Here is a 20726-nt window from a genome sequence, read left to right as displayed (position 1 = left end):
CAGGTAAATGATGACACGCTGCAGGAAACTAATAAAGCATTAATAACTGACCCTAAAGCAATAGAGATCTATGAACTGTCAAAGAATTCAAAATAATCCTCTTAAAGAAGTTTAGCAAACAACAAGAACACATAGACAACTAAACAAAAGTAAAAGAACAATGAATAGGGCCAGTCCTGGTGACCTAGTGGTTAAGTTTGGTGCACTCCTCTTTGGTGGCTCAGGTTTGGTTCCCAGGTGCAGACCTACTCCACTCATCTATCAGTGGCCATGCTGTGATGGCAACACACATACAAAATAGAGGAAGACTGGCAATAGATGTTAGCTCAGGGCGAATTGTCCTCAGTAAAACAAAACAAAACAAAAAACAATGAGTGAACAAAATGAGAAGTTCAACAAAAAAATGGAAACCATAAAAAAAAACTAAACAAACAGAAATCCTAGAGCTGAAAAAGAAAATAACTGAATAATTCAATAGAGAGCTTCAAAATCAGACTCAACTGTGCAGAAGAAAGAATCAACAATCTGGAAGACAGGATATTTGAAATTACCCAGTAAGAGGAGCAAAAATAAAAAAGAATGAAGAAGAGTGAAGCCAGCCTATGGGACTTATGGGACAAGGAAAAGAAACAATATTTGCATTATGGGAATTCCAAGAAGAAAAGAGAAAGAGAAAGGGACAGAAAGTATATTTAAAGCAACTACGGCTGAAAACTTCCCAAACCTGGAGAGAGAAATAGACATCCAGATCCAAGGGGCCCAAGGGACCCCAAATAGGTCAACACTGAGACACATTATAATTAAAGTGTCAAATGTCAGAGACAAAGAATTTTAAAAGCAGCAAGAGAAAAGAGAGAAGTTACATAAAAGGGAAATCCCATGAGACTATAGGTGGATTTCTCAACAGAAACTTCTCAGGTCAGAAGAGAATGGGATGATATATTCAAAATATCTAAGAAAAAAACCTGTAAACCAAGAATTTTATGTCTAGTGAAGCTGTCTTTCAGAAATGAAGGAAGTTTTAAAGACTTTTCTGAACAAAGAAAAGCTGAGGGAATTCATCACTAGACCTGCCCTAAAAGAAATGCTAAAGTTTCTTTGAGTTGAAATAAAAGGATGTGAATTAACATCATAAAAACATAAGAAGGCAGGGACTGGCCCGGTGGAATAGTGGTTAAGTTCGCGAGCTCCACTGCAGTGGCCCGGGGTTTGTGGGTTCGGATCCCAGGTGTGGACCCTCACATTGCTCATCAAGCCATGCTGTGGCGGCATATCATATATAAAATAGTGGAGAATTGGCATAGATGTTAACTCAGGGACAATCTTCCTCGCCAAGTAAATAATAAATAAATAAATAAGAAGGCAATGTATTTTCGAGATCTTGTCAAGATGGCAGCATAGGCAGACTCTGAACTCAACTCTTCCCACAAACACAACCAGATTACAAATTTCCTTGGAAAAATTACTGCAGAGAGAGAACTGAAAACTGGATAAAAAGAACCCCCACAACAAGGGACAGTCCTGACTGAGGCAGAAAAGGCAGAAATTCCTTCTGAAGAGAAAAAAGTCACCTTCGTGAGCCACAGAGATTCACAGCCAGCCCGGCAGGAGCCACCCTAAGGTATGTAGCTTTCCTTGGAGAAGTGGGGACATGAGTGGGGCCCATTACTGATGTAAGCATCTTGCAGACTCAGCACAACTGAGACGAGTGTCCTACTATTTGGCTTCACTGGCTATTAACTGCAACATTGGAATACCCCAAGAAAAGCTATTGAATGAAAGCCCAAAATACCTGGCTCTTAAAGGGCCCATGCACAAATTCTCCCATCTCAGGGAGCAACCTAAAATCATCATAAAGAAAGCTGCATAGTCCTTTGGTGAAGAGACTCACCTGGTGGGCTCTGGGTGCATCTCAGTGAGAGGTGAGACCTTTCCAGAGACTGAGACATTGGTGGTGGTCATTGTTGTGACCTAGTACAGGCATGCTGACACAGGTGCTGGCAGATGCCAGTGAAGTTCTTTCCCTGGCCTGTTAGCCCTGGGGCCTGCCACACCCACTAGAGCCCAGATTTAATCCAGTTCAGGCAGGGAAGGCAGCCTGCCCTAGGGACTGGCCCCACCCAACAGCAAGCCCTCAGGCTACTTGTTGGCCTGCATAGACTGGGTGCCTTGATCCTCTACAGGCAGGCAAGTGTGTCTGCCTCTGTGGGGCAGGGCGTGTGTGAGGAACAGGTGAACTGTGAGGGACATTGGTGGAGAGGTGGGGGCCTCTGCAGTGGGATTACTGGGTTCATTCCAGGGGGTTGGGATGTGTGCACAGGTCAGGACTATGTTGACAGTGAGTGTGGATCTGTGGGAGGTGGGGCTTATCAGTGGCAGAAGACCTGTGCTTCACAAACAGCAACAAAGAAGATCAGCCCTACCTTCCAAAGCCTGACACAATTGGGTGCTCCTATGCCTGGGGCTAGCCCAACACAGCTGCAATCCTAAGAGAGCTGACAACAGACTTGCAGGCCTGAGGCCTACAGCAACTGTAAGCCCCTGAGACTAGCAACCAGCTACACTGGGTGCCTACCCAATTAACAGGAAAACTGCAACAGGAGTGTACCATTAGACCTTGTAGCCAACAGTGCTGGGGCTTGCTAAACCCGATTTACAAACAGCTGGACAGGGAGGGAAAGCCTAGACTCCCTGAGTACCTGCAGTAAGAGTAACCTTGCTACAGCAGGACACAAGTAGCCCACACAAGGATCACTCCAGGAACATTTGGACTGGTGAGGAGAGGGAAGCACACTGCCAGGCCTCAAAAGGCATCTCTTACATAAGGCCACTTCTCCAAGATCAGGAGACATAGCTGACTTACCTAATACATAGATATAAGCACAGAGAAAGAGGCATAATGAGGGGGCAAAGGAATATGTTCAAAGCAAGGGAACAGGACAAAGCCCCAGAAAAAGAAGTAAATGAAGCAGAAAAAAGCAATCTACCTGATAAACAGTTCAAATAAAAACTCATAAAGATGGTCACTGATATTGGTAGAAGACTGGATGAACACAGTGAGACTGTCAACAAAGAATTGGTAAATATAAAAAAGAACCAATCAGAAATGAAGAATACAATACTGGAAATGAAAAATTCACTAGAGGGATTCAATAGCAGAGTAGAGGATACAGAAGAATGGCTCAGTGAGCTAGACAAAAGACTAGAGTTAATCACCCAAGCAGAACAGACAAAAGAAAAAAGAATGAAAAAGAATAAGAACAGTCTGAGGGAACTTTGAGACAATATCAAGCACACTAACATTTGTATTATAGGTTCCTCAGAAGGAGAAGAGAAAGACAAAAGGGCAGAGAATCTATTTGAAGAAATAATAGCTGACAGTTTTCCGAACCTAAGGAAGAAAACAGACATCCAAATCAGGACGCACAGAGAGCACCAAACAAGATAAACCCAGAGGCCCACACCAAGACACATTATAATTAAAATGTCCAAAATTAAAGATAGAGAATCTTAAAAGCAGCAAGAGAAAGGTAAGGAGTGACATACAAAGGAAAGCCCATAAGGCTATTGGTGGACTTCTCAGCTGAAACCCTACAAGTTAGAAGAGAGTGGCATGACTTATTTAAAGTGCTGAAAGGAAAAAATCTACAGCCAAGAATACTCTATCCAGCAAGGTTATTATTCAGATTGAAAGGAGAAATAAAGAGTTTCCCAGAGAAGCAAAATTTAAAGGAGCTTATCACCAAGAAACCAGTTCTACAAGAAATGCTGAAGGGCCTTATTTAAGTGGAAAAGAGAAGACCACAAATATGGATAAGAAACCTTTCAAAAAAAGAAAAAGCAAACAGGCAATAAAATCACTGGTAAAGGCAAAAATACAGTAAAGGTAGAAGATCAACCACCTATGAAGATGATATGAAGGCTAAAAGACAAAAGTGATAAAATTACCTATTTCAATGATAAGAGGGTAATGGATAGACACAGACAAAATAAGAGATTAGATATGATTTCAAAAACATAAAATGTAGGAGGAGGGGAGTAAAAGAGTAGAGCTTTTAGAAAGAGGTCAAGATAAAGAGACTATCAACTCAATACAGATTGCTATATACATAGAATATTATACGGGAACTTCACAGTAATCACAAATCAGAAACCTATAATAAATAAAGAAGTAAGTAAGAGGGAAGAAATCAAACATATTACTAAAGAAAGCCATCAAACCACAAGGGAAGAGAGCAAGAGAAGAAGAAAGGAACAGAGCAGAACAACTAAAACACCCATAAAAAAAAAGTAGCAAGGTGGCAATAAACACATATTTATCAATAGCTACTTTAAATGTCAATGGACTAAATGCTCCAATCAAAAGGCATAGGGTGGCTGATTGGATAAAAAAACAAGACCCATATATATGCTGCATACAAGAGACACACTTCAGACCTAAAGACACTCACAAACTGAAAGTGAAAGGATGGAAAAAGATACTCCACGCAAACGGCAAAGAAAAGAAAGTGGGGGTAGCAATACTTATATCAGACAAAATAGACTTTAAAACAGTAACTGTAATAAGCGACAAAGAAGGGCAGTACATAATGAAAAAGTGAACAATCCAACAAGAGGCTATAACACTTGTAAATATTTATGCGCTCAGCATAGGAGCACCTAAATATATAAAGCAATTATTAACAGACATAAAAGGAGAAATAGACAGTAATACAATAATAGTAGGGGACTTTAACACTCTACTTACACCAATGGATAGATCATCCAAATAGAAGATCACTAAGGAAACACTGGTGTTAAACAACACATTGGACCAGATGGACTTAGTAGATATATATAGAACATTCCATCAAAAAACTGCAGAACACACATTCTTTTCAAATGCACATGGAACATTCTCAAGGATTGATCACATGTTAGGCCACAAAATAAGTGTCAATAAATTTGAGAAGATTGAAATAATACCAATCATCTTTTCTGACCACAAAGGTATGAAACTAGAAATCAACTACAGGAAGAAAACCAGAAAAGCCACAAAAATGTGGAGATTAAACAAAATGCTACTGAAGAGTGAATGGGTCCATTCAAAGGAGAAATTAAAAAATACCTGGAGACAAATGAAAATGAAAATACAACATGCCACAATCTATGGGATACAGCAAAAGCAGTTCTAAGAGGGAAGTTTATAGAAATCTGGACCTCCCTCAGCAAACAAGAAAAATTACAAATAAAAAATCTAATGGTATACCTAAAGGAACTGGAAAAAGATGAACAAACAAAGCCCCAAATCAGCAGAAGGAAGGAAAAAATAAAAATCAGAGCAGAAATAAATGAAATAGAGACTAAAAAAAATTAGAAAAAATTGATGAAACCAAGAGCTCGTTCTTTGAAAAGATAAACAAAATTGACCAATCTCTAGATAGACTCACCAAGAAAAAAGAGAGAAGGCTCAAATAAATAAAATCAGAAGTGAAAGAGGAGAAATTACAATGGACACCTCGGAAATACAAAAGATTACAAGAAAATACTATGAAAAGCTATATGTCTACAAATTGGATAATCTAGAAGAAATGGATAAATTCTTAGAATCATACAACCTTCCAAAACTGAATCAAGAAGTAGAGAATTTGAATAGACCAATCACCAGTAAAGAGATTGAAACAGTAATCAAAAACCTCCCCAAAAATTAAAGTCCAGGACCAGATGGCTTCCCTGGTGAATTCCACCAAACATTCAAAGAAGACCTAATACCTATCCTTCTCAAATTCTTCCAAAAAATTGAAGAGGAGAGAAAGCTTCCTAACTCATTCTATGAAGCCAACATTATCCTGATACCAAAACCAGAAAAGAACAGAAAAACAAAATTACAGGCCAATATCACTGATGAACATCAATGAAAAAATCCTCAACAAAATACTAGTGCATTGAATACAACAATACATTAAAAAGATTATACATCATGATCAAGTGGGATTTATTCCAGCAATGCAGGGATGGATCAACATGTGCAAATTAATCAACATGATCCACCACATTAACAAAATGAAGAATAAAAATCACATGATCATCTGAATAGATGCAGAGAAAGCATTTGACAAGAAATAACATCCATTTATGATAAAAACTCTAAATAAAATGGGTATAGAAGGAAAGTACCTCAACATAATAAAGACCATATATGATAAACGCACAGCTAATTTCATTCTCAATGGAGAAAAACTGAAAGCTATCCCTCTAAGAACAGGAATCAGGCAAGGATACCCATTTTCACTACTCTTATTTAACATAGTATTGGAAGTCCTAGCTAGAGCAAGGAAACAAGAAAAAGAAATAAAAGAGATCCAAACTGGAAAAGAAGAAGTGAAACTGTCACTATTTGCAGTTGACTGATTTTATATATAGAAAACTAAAGAATCCACTAAAAATCTTTTAGAAATAATAAATGAATACAGTCAAGCCTCAGGATGCAAAATCAGCATACAAAAATTAGCTGTGTTTCTATATAATAACAACAAAATAACAGAAATAGAAATTAAGAATAGAACCCCATTTACAATTGTAACAAAAAGAATAAAATAGCTTGGAATAAACTTAACTAAAGAGGTGAAAGATCTGTACACTGAAAACTATAAAACATTGTTGAAAGAAACTGAGGAGAAGCAAAGAAATGGAAAGATGTTCTGTGCTCTTCGGTTAGAAGAATTAACAGAGTTAAAATGTCCATACTTCCTAAAGCAATATATAGATTCAACGCAATCCCTATCAAAGTTCCAACAACATTTTTCACAGAAATAGAACAAAGAATCCTAAATTTTTTTTTTTTTTTAAAGATTGGCACCTGGGCTAACAACTGTTGCCAATCTTCTTTTTTTTCCTCTGCTTTATTCCCTCACCCCCCCCCCCCGCCCCCCGGTACATAGTTGTATATCTTAGTTGCAGGTCCTTCTAGTTGTGGGATGTGGGACGCCACCTCAACGTGGCCTGATGAGTGGTGCCATGTCCGTGCCCAGGATCCGAACCCTGGGCCGCCACAGCAGAGCACGCAAACTTAACAACTCGGCCACGGAGCCGGCCCCAAGAATCCTAAAATTTATATGGAACAACAAAAAGACCTAGAATAGCCACAGGAATCCTGAGGAAAAAAAACAAAGGTGGAGGTATCACACTCCCTGATTTCAAAATATACTACAAAGCTATAGTGACAAAAACAGTATAGTACTGGCACAAAAACAGACATACAGATCAATGGAACAGAATTGAGAGCCCAGAAATAAATCCACTCATCTATGGACAGCTAATTTTCAACAAAGGAGCCAACAGCATACAATGGAGAAAGGAATCTCTTCAATAAATGGTGTTGGGAAAACTGGACAGCCACATGCAAAAGAATAAAAGTAGACTATTATCTTATACCATGTACAAAAATCAATTCAAAGTGAAACTTCTAGAATAAAACATAGGCAGTATGCTCTTTGACATTGGTCTTAGCAGCATTTTTTTCAAATACCATGTCTGACCCGGCAAGGGAAACAATAGAAAAAATAAACAAATGGGACTAAATCAAACTAAAAATCTTCTGCATAGCAAAGGAAACCATCAAATAAATGAAAAGATAACCTAACAACTTGGAGAATATTTTTGTAAACCATACATCAGATAAGGGGTTAATATCCAAAATATACGAAGAACTCATACATCTCAACAACAAAAAAACCAACAACACAATTAAAAAATGGGTAAAAGATCTGAACAGAAATTTCTCCAAAGAAAATATATGGATGGCCAACAGACATATGAAAAGATGTTCAACGTCTTTAACTATCAGGGAATTGCAAATCAAAACTACAGTGAGATATCACCCCACTCTGGTCAGAATGGCTACAACTAACAAGACAGGAAACAACAAGTTTTAGAGAGGATGTGGAGAAAGGGAACCCTCGTACGCTGCTGGTGGGAGTGCAAACTGGTGCAGCCACTATGGCAAGCAGTATGCAGTTTCATCAGAAAATTAAGAATAGATCTACCTTATGATCAAGCTATTTCACTGCTGGATATTTATCCAAAGAACTTGAAAACACAAATGCATAAAGATACATGCACCCCTTTCTTCATTGCAGCATCATTCACAATAGCCAAGACTTGGAAGCAACCTAGGTGCCCATCAAGGGACGAATGGATAAAGAAGATGTGCTATATATACAAAATGGAATACTGCTCATCATAAGAAATGATGAAATCTGGCCATTTGTGACAACATGGATGGAACTTGAGGGTATTATGCTAAGTGAAATAAGTCAGAGGGAGAAAGTCAAATACCGTATGATCTTACTCATAAGTAGAAGATAAAATCAATGACAAACAAACAAATAGCAACAGAGATTGGATTGGTGGTTACCAAGGGGAAGGGGGGAGGGAGGGGGGCAAAAGGGGTAATTAGGCACACGTGTGTGGTGATGAATTGTGATTAGTCTTTGAGTGGTGAACATGATGTAATCTACACAGAATTTGAAATATATTGTGATGTACACCTGAAAGTTATACAATCTTATAATCCAATGTTACTGCAATTATTAAAAAAAAGAAGGCAAGGTAAAACATAATGGTAAAAATACAGTCAAAGTTAGATTTTGTAACAAGGTAATGATGGTGCGTAAAGAGACTGACTTTAGCTTTAAAGACACACATAGACTGAGAGTGAAGGGAAGGAAAAAGGCATTTCAAGCAAATGGTGACCAAAAAAGCAGAGGTAGCTATACTTGTATCAGACAAAATAGACTTTAAACTAAAAATGGTAAAAAAAGATAAAGAATTATATAATGATAAAGGAGTCAATATATCAGAAGATATAACAATTGTAAATATTTATGCACCCAACATTGGAGCACCTAAATACATAAAGCAAAACAGAGCTAAAAGGAGAAATCAAAAGCAATATGATAATAGTTGGGGGATTTAATATCCCATTCTCAACAATGGACAGATCATCCTGACAGAGAATCAATATGGAAATAGTGGATTTGAACCACGATATAGATGAAATGGACCTAACAGTCATATATAGAATATTCTATCTGACAACAGCAGAGTATACATTCTTCTCAAGTTCACATGGAACATTTTCTAGAATAGGCTATACGTTAGGCCACAAAACAAGTCTTAGCAAATTCAAGAAGACTGAAATCATACCAAATATCTTCTCTGACCACAATGGTATGAAACTAGAAATCAATAACAAGAGGGAAACTGGAAAATTCATGAATATGTGGAAATTAAACAACACTCTCCTGAACAATCAATGGCTCAAAGGAGAAATTAAAGGAGAAATAAAAAAGTATCTCGACCTCCCATTATCCTTTTGTATCTTGACCATCCATTATCCTTTTCCTAGTTGAGTCAGATATTTCTTGTAGAATTTCTCCATTTAAAAGAAATCTTACTTATCCCTCCCCTTTCACCTGAATAATTTCTAGATTTTTATCTTTGAGCTCATTAGTTCTCTTTTCCTTATGGTCTGCATGATGTAGTCTATACAGAAGTCAAAATATAACAATGTACACCTGAAATTTATGTTATAAACCAATGTTACCTCAATAAAAAAATTTATCTTGAGACAAACAAAAATGGAACACAACATGCTAAAACATATGTTATGCAGCAAAAGCAGTTCTAAGAGGGAAGTTCATTGCAATAAACACCTACATTAAGAAGCAAGGAAGATCCCAAATAAACAACCTAAACTGTACACCTTAAGGAACTAGAAAAGAAGAACAAACTGAACCCAAAGTTAGCAGAAGGAAGGAAATAATGATGATTAGAAAATAAATGAATGAAATGGAGAACAAGAAAATAGAATAGATTAACCAAACTAACAGTTGGTTCTTCGAAAAGATAAACAAAATTGACAAACTTTTAGCTAGAGTAACCAAGGGAAAAAAAGAGAGGATCCAAATCTATAAAATTATAAAAGAAAAAGTAGATATTACAACTGATACCACAGAAATACAAAGAATCATAAGAAGCTACTATGAACAAACTATATGCCAACAAACTAGACAACTTAGAAAAAAATGGAAAAAATCTTAGAAACATACAAACTACCAAGAAATAGAAAGTCTGAACAGACCAATTACTAGTAAGGAGATTGAATCAAAAATCTCCCAAGGAAACAAAGCTCAGGAACAGATGGTTTCATGGGTGAATTTTACCAAATGTTTAAAGAAGAATTAACAGCAATTCTTCTCAAGCTCTTTCAAAAAATCAAAAGGAAGGAACACTCTCAAATTCATTTTATAAGGTCAGCATTACCCTGATATTGAAGCCAGAAAAGGAAACTACAGACTAATATCTCTGATGAATATAAATGCAAAAATTCCCAATAAAATACTAGCAAACTAAATTCAGCAGCACATTAAAAGGATCACTCACCATGATCAAGTGAGATTTATACTTTGGATGCAAGGATGATTCAACATACACAGATCAATCAATGTGATCTATCACATTAATAGAATGGAAGAAAAAATGATATGACCATCTCAATAGATGCAGAAAAAGCATTTAACAAAATTCAATATCTGTTCATGATAAAAACTCTTAACAAATAGGTACAGAAGAAACCTACCTCAACATAGTAAAAGGCCATATATGACAAGCTTACAGCTAACATCATACTCAGTGGTGAAAGATTGAAAGCTTTTCCTCTAAGATCAGAAACAAGACAAGGGTACCCACTCTCAACACTCCTATTCAACATAGTACTGGAAGTTCTTGCCAGAGCAATCAGGCAAGAAAAAGAAATAAAGGGTATCATAATTGGAAGGAAGAAGTAAAATTGTCTCTATTTGCAGATAACATGATTTTATATATAGAAAATCCTAAAGAACCAACCAAAAAACTGCTAGAATTAATTAAGAATTCAGTGAAGTTTCAGGATACAAAATTAACACACAAAAATCAGTAGCATTTCTATACACTAACAATGAGTTATCTGAAAAAGAAATAAAGAAAATGCTCCTATTTATAATAGCATCCAAAACAATAAAATATTTAGGAATAAACTTAACCAATGAGGTGAAAGATCTGTACTCTGAAAACTATAAGCCATTGACGAAAGAAGTCAAAAATAAATGGAAAGGTATCTCATGTTCATGGATCAGAAGAATTAATATTGTTCAAAAGTCAATACTACCAAAAGCCATCTACAGATTCAATGCAATCCCTATCAATATCCCAATGACAGTTTTTTTGCAGAAGTAGAAAAAACAATCTTAAAATTTGTATGGAACCATAAAAGACCCTGAATAGCCAAAGCAATCCTGAGAAAGAAGAACAAAGCAGGAGGCTTCACACTTCTGATTTCAAGCTATTATAAACCTATAGTAATCAAAATGATACTGGCATAAAAGCAGACAAAAAGATAAATGGAACAGAATTGAGAGCCCTGAAATAAACCCAAGCATATATAGTCAACTAATATTTGACAAAGGAACCAAGAGTACTCAAAGGGGACAAGACAGTTTTTTCAATAAACAGTGCTAGGAAAACTGGATACTCACAAGTAGAAGAATGAAACTAGACCCCAATCTTACACCACTCACAGAAATTCACTTGAAATGGATTAAAGACTCAAATATAGGACCCAAAACCATGAAACTCCTAGAAGAAAACATAGGGAAAAGGATCTTTGACATGGATCTTGGCAATGATTTTCTAAATATGAAACCTAAAGTGCAAGCAACAAAATAAAAAATAAACAAGTGGGTCTACATCAACCTAAAAAGCTTCTGAACAGCAAAAGAACCAATCAACAAAGTAAAATGACAATCTATGAAATGGGAAAAACTGTTTGCAGTCCGTATATCTGATAAGGGGTTAACAACTAAAATATATAAGGAAACTCATACAACTCACCAAAAAAAGCAAATAACTCAATTAAAAAATGGGCAAAGACCTGAGTAGACATTTTTCCAAAGAAGATATAAATGGCCAACAGGTACATGAAATGATGCTCATTATCACTAGTCATTAGGGAAATGCAAATCAAAACCATAATGAGATATCACCTCACACCTGTTGGAATGGCCATCATCAAAAAGGAAAGCGATGACAAGTGCTGGTGAAGATACAGAGAAAAGGGAACCTTCATACACTCTTGGTGAGATTGTAAACGGATACAGCCACTATGGAAAACAGTATGGAGGATCCTCAAAAAACTAAAAATAGAACTACCATATGATCCAGAAATTCTACTTCTGGGAATATATCCCAAGGAAATGAAAACAGTAACTGGAAAAGATATCTGCACCCCCATGTTCATAGCAGCATTATTCACAATAGCCAAGACATGGAAACAACCTAAGTGTTCACTGATGGATGAATGGATAAAGAAGGTGTGGTGTATATACATATATACACATACGATGGAATATTATTCAGCCATAAACAATGAGGGTATCTTGCCATTTGCAACACTGTGAATGGACCTTGAAGGCATTATGCTAGGTGAAATGAGTCAGGCAGATAAAGACAAATATTGTATGATCTCAATTATATGTGGAATCTAACTAAAGGAAACCAAACTCTTAGAAAAAACTATCAGATTTGTGGTTATCAGAGGTGGGGGAGGTGAGAGGGAATTGGAGGAAGGGGGTTAAAAGGTACAAACTTCCAGTTATGAGATAAATAAGTACCAGGAATATTAAGTACAACATGATGACAACAGTAAACACTGCTATATGATATATATGAAAGGTATTAAAGGAGTAGATCCTGAGAGTTCTCATCACAAGGAAAACAATTTATTTTCTTTCTTTGCTTTTTCTTTTTATTGCATCTCTATGAGATAATAGATACTAACTAAACTTATGGTGGTAATCATTTTACAATATATGTAAGTCAAACTATTGTGCTGTACGCTTGAAATGTACACAGTGATATATGTCAATTGTAATTTAATAAAACTGGAAAAACAGATGTGCAGGCATGAATTACTGTTTTAGCTTTAAAAAATCAACAGATGTTTCCTGACAGCTTTGGTATGCTAGCACTGAGCAGCCTAGATGAAAGATACCATAAAACATGCAAGCCGTATACAAAGAGCAACCGGCATAGGAAAAGATGCTTAACATCATTGGTATCAGGGAAATGCAAATCAAAACTACAATGAGATAGCACTTTACATGTGCTAGGATGGTGATGATTTTTTTAAAACCAGGAAATAACAACTCTTGGTAAGTATACGGAGAAATTGGAATCCTTGTACATTGCTGATGGGAATTTAAAATGGTTCAGCTGCTGTGGAAACCAATTTGGCAGTTCCTTAAAAAGCTAAACATAGAATTACCATATGAGCCAGCAATTCTGCTCCCAGGTGTGTACTCCAAAGAATTGAAAACAGGTACACAAACAAATACTTGTACACAAATGTTCATAGCAGCACTGCTCTAATAGTCAAAAGGTGGAAACAACCCAAATGTCCATCAATGGATGAATAGAGATGGCATATGTGGTATATCTATACAATGGAATATTATTCAGCCATAAAATGCAACGAAGTATGGATATGTGCTACAACATGGATGAATCTCAAAAACACGCAAAGCGGAAGAAGACAGACACAAAAGACCACATAACATATGATCCCATTTATATGAAATATCCAGAATAGGTAAATCCCTGGAGACAGGTAGCACACTGATAGTTGCCAGAGGCTGAGGGAAGAGAGGAATGGGGAGTGACTGCTTAATGTGTGCAGGATTTCCTTTTGGGATGGTGACAATGTTCTGGAACTAAACAGAGGTGTTAGTTGCAAAACAGTGTGAATGCACGAATGCTACTGAATTGTTTACGTTAAAATGCTTGATTTTCTGTTATGTGAACTTCACTTTGGTAAAAATTTTTCTTTTTGAAAGAGTGAATTAATTTTTTTTTTTTAAAGATTGGCACCTGAGCTAACATCTGTTGCCAATCTTCTTTTCTTTTTTCTCCCCAAATCCCCCCAGTACAAAGTTGTGTCTTCTACTTGTGAGTGCTTCTGGTTGTGGCATGTGGGACACCGCCTCAACATGGCCTGATAAGCGGTGCCATGTCCACGCCCAGGATCCAAACTGGCGAAACCCTGGGCCACCAAAGTGGAGGGTGAAAACTTAACCACTCTGCCATGGGGGTTGGCCCCTAAAAATTTTTAAAAATGCAAACCATAACTTTCTTATTACCATATAATACTCCATGAAACTTGAAGGGAGAAAATATTCACAGTGTAGGGAAAGATGACAAGAGTTACGACTTTTGGTAATGCTACATCTTTACATATCTGGTATTCTGCATCTCCAGAAGGAGTCATTGTACTCTCCTCTTCTGGAAAGCAGTGGAAGTAAAGTATTGTATATGAGTGGTGCTATTGCTCTAGAAAGACCACTCCCATCCCCTTTGGCTATTTTCTTTGCTCCTTTGGTCCATGATCTTCCATGCTCTTTATTCTTACCTAACAGCATTTTCTCATGTGTATGGGCTTTCCTCCTTAAGTCTCCTTTTCCTAATACACAACCACTCTCCCTCTGTCTTCTGCTTCCGTATCTTTCTCCTATAACAAGAGGGTAAGGGAAATCTCATTTCCAGACTGTAGTATTTTGTCGATGACAACTCTGTTCCTCCAGTTGCTCAGACCCAAAACCTTGACTTTCCTCTATTCACACCCACATTAGACCCATCAGCAATTTCTATGTCTCTACTTTCAAAACATATCCAGAAGTGGACTACTTCTTACCACCCGCTCTGCTACCACTCTGGTCCAAGCTGTCATCCTTTCTCACCAAGATTATTGCAACAGCACCTCATCTGGCTGCCCTGCTTCAGCTCTTGCCCATGTAAAGGCTGCGATCAACACAGAGCTGGAGTGGTCCTCTTCAAACCTAAGGCAGATAATGCCGCCCACCTGCTCAGCACTCTAATGCTTTTCATCTTACTCAGTACAAGGCGAGCCCTTGCAGGGCTGTCTAGGACCCTCCTCAGTGTGCCCTCCACTTCTCTCCTGACCTCGCTGAGCTTTTCTCCTCTGACACTCTCACTTGTTCCCTCCACTGCAGCCACACAGACGCCTGGCCGTCCCTCAAACAGGCCAGTCGTGCTCCCACCGGGGGCCTCTGCCCTGGCTGTCCCCTCTGCCTGGAGCACTCTCCCTTCAGATAGGTTCACACTCTCTCCCTCTGTGCAGGTCTTTAATCAAATGTCACCTTCTTAGTGAGGCCTTTCCTAGCGACACCACGTAGAATTTCAGTCCCTAACCCCAGAACTCCCTATTCCCCTTCCGTCATTTATTTTTCTTACATTATTAGGCTATAATATTAGAATATTAGGCTACACTTAAGCAAAATCATTTTATCAACACGTAGATTAGTTTTCTAACAAGTTTTATAACAAGCTATTATAGAGTACGAGGAGAATTATAGTTATCCATATTTTCTTAATTTTCTTTATATGACAGATGCTTAAAAGTTTGCTACACACCTTTTATGGTGAATTCAACAAGAACATCCAAAGACAGCAGAAATACTAAATTAGGTAAGATTATCTACACTGCTTCATTAAATTTATTTTACTTCATCCATATATAAGAAGCCTCCTGAATATATTCACAAAGCTTAATGACTGAAAACTTTTTTTAGAAGTGAAATGACAGTGATTGAGGAAAAGGAAATAGCTTTCAAATTTATATAACTATGCAGCCCATTTAAATTAGAATATAGCTATAAAGTTTCTGACACATAGGAAACATTCAATAAATGCTAGGTATTATAATTATATTTTAGTGTACTAGTATAACTATGTTTCTATACCATTATTGTTATTATTGAATTCAAAGAAGTACTTTATGAAGTGAAATAGTGAGAGTCAAAAGATGCTGATGGAAAAGACTGGCCATTGATGATGGACAGGCAGTGTGCCTGTCATGTACAGTCAAGCAGGTTGTGCACTGCCCATTTCCAGTCAACACCATTCACATGATCCCAATATAATGGCATTCCCTAAAGATACGCCGTGCACCACAATACAACCTACTCAGCAGGCTCCTGACAGATGCTGTTACTGAAAAAGTTGCTCTTCATCTTATTGCTGAAAGCAAAATATGGAGACCTTTGTTAGTACACAGCAAAATTAGTGGCAGGTAAAAATAGAATAAGCATTGCTCTTGTTTACATTTAGCAGTCAGCCCCTGTATTAACTCTGAGCATATCTGTGACAAACCCAAATACTACAGCCAAGATTACCAGCAGCTTGTGTGTGCCTAGAACAGCTAAAGAGACCGGCTCATGGTCCTCATCTATTTTGCTGTGTGTGATGATCTTTATGAATGAAGCAATGCGATATTGGGTGTCACCAGAACAAACATCTTAAAATGACAATAATTCTAACCCCTAACTATATCAAAAGTATGTAGAAAAGAAAAATGAAAAAGCACTTTAGGGACAATATAGCGCTATCCAGACATCACTGATCGCCTGTCATGTGCACACATCTGCACTAACTTCAATGACCGTGGAGTTTGGATTACTCGGGGTAACTTCAGACCCACTTGGCAATGCCTTTCCCATTTGGAATCTGCCGTTGTCATTGCTGTCATTTGGCTGAAACCAAACTGGTTCCCTTTGCAGGAGGCACTCCTTCTACTTGGCTCCTCGTTCCCCGTGCCATGGCCACATGATGCTCTCCCTATGATCATCAGGCTTTCCTCCTTGCTTCAGGCTTTGGCAAACAGCACCACTGGGAACCACCATTCTGGTTCCCTCTGAAGCACCCCAAGTCACCCCAGGCTGATACCCAACTATGGAATGCCCCCTAAACGTGCAGAGCAGGGGGACGATGAAAGTGGTACCACCACCCTGCAGGGAGGAGGGTGTTTTAGAAAATCATAGGGGCTTTTTTGGAGGTCGCAGTGATTGGAGGGGCTAGTGTCATTTAGTGGGTGGGGTGAGGGATGGCAGCCATCCTAAAATGTGTAGGATGGTTCCACAAAACAAAGACTTATTTTGCATCTACAAACTTTCAGATGTCCTGTGAAATATTATCCATGTAGATGGAAAACCATTAGAATGATCTGAATCTAGAGCCTACCTGTTTTACATTTAAACTCAAAGCATTTGAGTATGATTTTAACATATTTTGAATTTTTCAAGAATGCAACCACTCGGTAAATTGAAGGAAGATCTTTGCCAAGAATTGTGTACCTGTTCAGATTATCACATCACTGCCGTACAGAATCCATAAGGGGTCCATGTTGCCTACATAGTAGCACACGTTCCTGCATTTGTTGGCTGGTGCCCTCGATGCCTGTGTTCCCCCACTTCATTTTCAGGGGGGCCAGCATCCCACTCCTTCATTCTGCCTCCCCATGAGTCATGCTTGAGAAAACCTTTGGAAAGACTCACTATTTTATTATGAATTTCTCTCTTATAATTTCTCTTGACATTACAGTTAGAACATTACTTTGACTTTGAAAGTTATGTGTAAGAAAACTGTTATTTTCTGAGTTTCGTCTCAGGACAGTAGAGAGAACATTATAAGATCTTTGTTATTAAAGGGGGACACTGGACCCGGAAGGGCTGACAACCACTGCCCAAGCACACACCAACTGTCAGGTTTCTACAGAGGTTACACATTTGTTGCTTATTAACCAGAACCATCCTCCTTGAGGTGGCTAAACTCTGGTTGGTCTACTTATGTTGATCAGCTTAGCCATGCTGGCTTTGGAAGTATGCTTTACTCTTGAGTTGAGAGTAGGGAAGAGAAGAGTAAAGGACGAGTGAGAGAGGGGATGGAGTCAGGTCATCATTCCACTTCTGGGAAGTACGATGGAGTGGAAAGAGCAGTGGTCTGGAATTCCGGGGACCTGGATTCAGTTCCCAGCTGAGGCAGAACTCTCTGTGTGTGCTTAGACGTGTCACCTCAATTCTAGGAGTCTTGGACTTTTTACAAATGGTCCGGACCCCTTCCAGTTCCAGTGTTCTGTGGCTACATCTTAGTCTATGTCTATCAATACACTGTCCCACTTAAAACTATACATATATTTTCTCTGAAAGCACTGTTCACCTGCCTGTAATAAGCAGAGCTATGTCTCCTTTATCTACTGAGAAATGTGTGGGAGAAGGGAAAAGGCAAGGGCACTATGATTTTTAATTAATTTTTACAGGGCAGGACACTTTAAGTACATGATCACGTGATATTCATTAGAGGGGATGAGGAAACTAAGGCTCAGAGAGGTTAACCAACTTTCACAAGGTCATGAAGCCAGGAAGCAACAGAGCAGGGGTTTATACCCAGCCTGTCTGACTGCAAAGCTTGTTCCAAACCACCATGTTGCCTGAAGAGAAGGGGATCTGAGAGGCCCAGAGACACCCTCGCTTCTTAACTAAGGAAGAGTCTTAGTTAAGAGTCTTCTGTTATTGGCCCAATTTCACTTGCTGAAATCACAGTGTCTTTATATGTAGGGTGATCATTTGTCCCCACTTGCCCAGGACAGTCCCGCTGTACGCATGTTATCCTAGAAGCATTATTAAAGTGCCCCTTTCACTCTCCAAAGGTTTGCCTAATAAATTTCATGGTCACCTAATTATATGTCAGCTCTCCTGTGATTGTATCATAGCCAGGCTAGAAGCAAAAAAAAAAAAAAAAATCACTTGCTGTTTTGGGGATTAATGGTTCAGGACAGAAATAAAATGAACTTTAAAATTTACTATATTCTGCATGTGCTATCAGTCCCTAAAATGTTTTCTATCCACATTAAGCAGCATGTAAACTTTCAAAATTTAGTAAGACAGTAACCTCCCACGTGACTCTCTTATCTTCCTTTTGTTAGGGATAAAGTTTAATCCTTTAAGTGAAGCTCATGTCCCGTGAGTTTAAGGAAAAGATCCTAAGAATGACATTTACTTTTCCAGATGAAGGGCTTCACTCTCAGGCATGGCTACTGCAAAATACCTCTTATTAGAAATGTACTGATGCCTCTAAATACCCTTGGGAGGCTGCCTGTTCATTCTATTTAAAACCCATGAAGAATCATCCCAGTGACTCAGGAAAGCAGAGATGAATGGAAACTTAAGTCACACCCACACAGAGCAAATGCTAATGTTCTGCCCACCCATGCACCCCAATCTCTCTTCTTGGGGTCATCATCTACCAACCTGCTAGTCATGCTCTAAGAGTAGGTGAACATTTCGACACTCTTAGTCTTACCATTGTTTTGGGCGACTTTAATATCTAGAATTCAAGAGGATGATTCAGTCAGTCCTTGTCCTTAAATTGCAGTTGTCAGTTACCCTTTCCAGTCAACTGAAATGGCTCTCACCAGCGTCTCCAATGATCACCATATTGCTAAAGATAATGTGTGTTCTTTTCTGTCCTCCTACTGACCACTCCACCTCTGAGATTTCACTTTCTCTTGGTTTTCATCTAATGATTCTAAGCTACCTCTGTCTTCTCTAGTCTCCTCTCCTCTATTTGTGGTGGCCTCAACTCTCTGCTCTTGTCACTCTGCACCCTCTCCTTTGGAGTCTCAACCATCACATGGCTCTAATTTACTACTGCAGCATTGCTCAACACCGCTCGGCAAGTCACTTGTGTCGCTAAAGGTGTTGCCAGTTGTTCCTTGAAAGAGTGGTCAGATTAGTTTGGAAAACTGCACACTATCACCCTTTTGAACATTAGTATCAAGGTTAAGAGTATAGTCTCTCATCAAAAAGTTATGGCTAGCATCAAAAAGACAAGAGACAACAATTGGTGGCAAGGATGTGGAGCAAAGGGAAACCTTGTATACTGTTGTGCACCTACTATTGGTGGTAAATTGGCGCAGCTACTATGGAAAACAGTATAGAGATTCCTTAAAACTGCAAAATGGAACTACCATGCAACCGAGAAATCCTACTTCTGGATATATATCCAGAGGAAATGAAATCAGGATATCAAAGAAATATTGTTATTCTCATGTTCATTACAGCATTATTTACAATAGCCAAGTTATGAAACAATCTAAATGTCCATCAATGGATGAATGGAAAAGAAGATGTGGTGTGTATGTATGTACACACACACACAGTGGAAGGAATATTATTCAGCCATGGAAAAGAAGGAGAGCCTGTCATTTGTGACAACATGGATGGGCCTTGAGGGCATTATGCTAAGTGAAATAAGCCAGATATAGAAAGATAAATGCTGCGTTGTATCACTTATATGTGGAATCTAAAAAAAAAAGCAGTCAAACTCATAGAAGGAGAAAGTAGAAAAGTGGTTGCCAGAGGCTGGGGATAGGGACATAGGGAGAGGTTGGTAAAAGAATACAAACTTTCTGCTATAAGATGAATAAGGTTTGAGTATTTAATGCATAATATGGTGACTACAGTTGATAATACTGTATTGTATAATAGAAATTTGCTAAGAGAGTAGAACTTAAGTTTTCACTTTCCCTCCCAAAAGGATAAATATGTGGGATGATGGATGTGTTAATTAAGTAGCTGGGGGGAATTCTTTCACAATGTATATCAAATCACCATGATGTATACTAAATATTTTACGATTTTGTCAATTATACCTCAATAAAGCTGAAATTTAAAAAAAACCCAAAAAGTACAAGTTCTGAAGATATCTTTCTGTGTTTGAATCCAGACCTTGTACTAAGTGTCTGTGGCCTTGGACAAGTTACTTAATCACTCTGTTTCAGTTTCCTCATCTAGAAATTG

At 38.2% G+C, this 20726-nt stretch overlaps 1 protein-coding gene across 23 annotated transcripts in view; it reads right to left on the bottom strand.

Annotated features, from left to right (window-relative positions):
- The window catches only part of FRMD3 (FERM domain containing 3), a 285855-nt gene that overhangs the window by 8365 nt on the left and 256764 nt on the right, over positions 1 to 20726 (bottom strand). The gene's annotated exons all lie outside the window — the stretch shown is intronic.

The sequence above is a fragment of the Equus przewalskii genome, chromosome 22, assembly GCF_037783145.1.
Source record: "Equus przewalskii isolate Varuska chromosome 22, EquPr2, whole genome shotgun sequence".
In the NCBI taxonomy this organism is placed as follows: Eukaryota; Metazoa; Chordata; class Mammalia; order Perissodactyla; family Equidae; genus Equus; species Equus przewalskii.
Note: the sequence above shows the minus strand (reverse complement) of the source record. Positions and strands in the feature narration are given on the sequence as shown.